We start from the raw sequence: 2019 nt of genomic DNA on the forward strand, positions 1-2019 counted from the left end.
ATTACAGTGTTACTTAAAAAGACCTTGCTTGGCCTTCTGTGTTGTTGGGAGATTCACAATTCTGGGTAAGTAGCACTTAATGGTGTAATGTTTCATAATCTCTGCAGTTTATTGCTGTACCTTGTTCAACACTCATGTTTATTTGTAGGAAAAGATATTGGTGAGATACAGATAGAAAATTATGCTGAAAGGTCATAATGGTTAAGAATTTTATGTTGAAGGTTAATGGAAAAGTCTTTAATTAGCTGCAGAGTTTGAATATTGAGGCAACTGTGTAGACTTGGGATGTGTCTCTGCATAGATACCTCTCGACTGTAGTGACACACATAAAGATTATCCATCTATATTGATTTATTTTGTACCTGTTTACCCTCTCCTCCACAGATCTTGGTCCTGGATTGTGTTTTTTGGGTGTCTAGTGATTGCTTATTGACATTCCACATTTGTCTGTGTGTGTGGTAAGTAGAAACCAGATATTATTTTATTACATACCCCTTGTTAAAATACTTTGCATTAAGAATGTCCATACTGTTTTTTGTTTTTTTTCTCTTCTCTTTTCTTTTTCTAATACCTTTTATTTGAAGTGTGGTTTTTCAGACCCTACCTTAAAGACACATTAACACTCTGTGCTTGAGTCATTAAGGAGAGCAAAGGATAAAAAATAAGTAAATGTTCTAGTGGACAAAGCATGTTACAATGTAAGGGGTCAATGTTGTATTTATTTATTTTTTGGAACAAAACATAAATATCTTCACATTTAAAAGATCAGTGGTCAAATCATGTGCAAGCTTAGTCAAGGGTTGATTATCTAAGGTATGGTTATTCAAAATGGGAATATGAATAGACATGGTCTGGTGTGTTACTGAAATGGTTTATATGTGTAATAATAGGGGAAAAACCATGCCTACCTGTATTTTACCTTTACAATGTGTGTAGAAAGTATAGCTTCATGCCTCCAAGTTTAGCCTTAATGTCTTTAGCTAAATGCATGTTAATGGGGTAGTTTAAATCAACAGCCTAATGTGGCAACATAATTGATGTTTGGTTTTTCTACAGTTTATTGATCAGCACATATAGTGTTGAAGTGCACATTATTGACACTTTATTTGTTTTTCTTATATCTACAGCCTTTAGATTACACTTGGCCTGCAGTGCTGGCTTTTCTGCCATTGCACTTCCTTTTGGAGTTGGTGGATGTTGCCATGGTGAAGGGTGTTGTCAAATGTAAGTAGTATAGTGCTATCTGCACTAAAATGTGATTGGCCAGTGAGTGTGCTCCATACAATAATGTTGTCGTTACTAAGCCTGCAATGTGTGGTTGCACAAACAAAACATATGGGCAGATGCTAGCTATGTAACATATGGGTTTGGTGTTTCAAATTAAGTCAAATAGTGCATTCAGAATCCTAGGTATAGTCCAAACACACAAGCCATTATTATACACTATAATATTACTGGCTTTTTTACACATGCCAATACATTGCTCAATCTCTTGATATCAAAATGCAAGTTGTCTGACCTAATATTGCCATATTAATTTTTTGCCTTTCGTTCAACAGGGTGTGTTGGCGTGGATTTTGGATTTGTGCAATTCGTGTCTCACTACATGTTGTTGAATTTCTCCAGAGCTCCAAGCCTGCTTATGTCTCTCTTCAGTCTGGCCAGATTGTCATCTCTTAATCCAAGGAATTTTTACACACACAGACCATTACCTTGTTTGCTTTGTTTTTGTCAGCACATTTGAATTCATATATGTAATAAATCTAGCCTATGCTGCAAATGTGTCAGCAATCAGTTGTCATGCCATTTTGTACCATTACTACAGTGCACTGAATAATATTTTAATACCCATAAATCCATGTGTAGTGCTTTCAAAACTATTGTGGAACAGGTTTTATTTTAAATGAATATATGAAATCTAGGTGTGGTTATTTTCTCCTTTGCCACAGATACACCATAGCCTACAAACACGCTCAATGGGGTAAATGTATAGTTTTAGAAAATGTCTATAGTGTGGAG

At 35.3% G+C, this 2019-nt stretch overlaps 1 long non-coding RNA gene across 1 annotated transcript; it reads left to right on the forward strand.

Annotated features, from left to right (window-relative positions):
- The first annotated feature begins 997 nt into the window (after window positions 1-997).
- On the forward strand, window positions 998-1791 carry LOC142140192 (uncharacterized). The gene is made up of 2 exons (XR_012688324.1): window positions 998-1224; window positions 1560-1791. It is a non-coding gene; the product is annotated as an uncharacterized LOC142140192 (long non-coding RNA).
- Window positions 1792-2019: the final 228 nt, after the last annotated feature.

This window comes from Mixophyes fleayi, chromosome 2 (genome assembly GCF_038048845.1).
Source record: "Mixophyes fleayi isolate aMixFle1 chromosome 2, aMixFle1.hap1, whole genome shotgun sequence".
Classification (NCBI taxonomy): Eukaryota; Metazoa; Chordata; class Amphibia; order Anura; family Limnodynastidae; genus Mixophyes; species Mixophyes fleayi.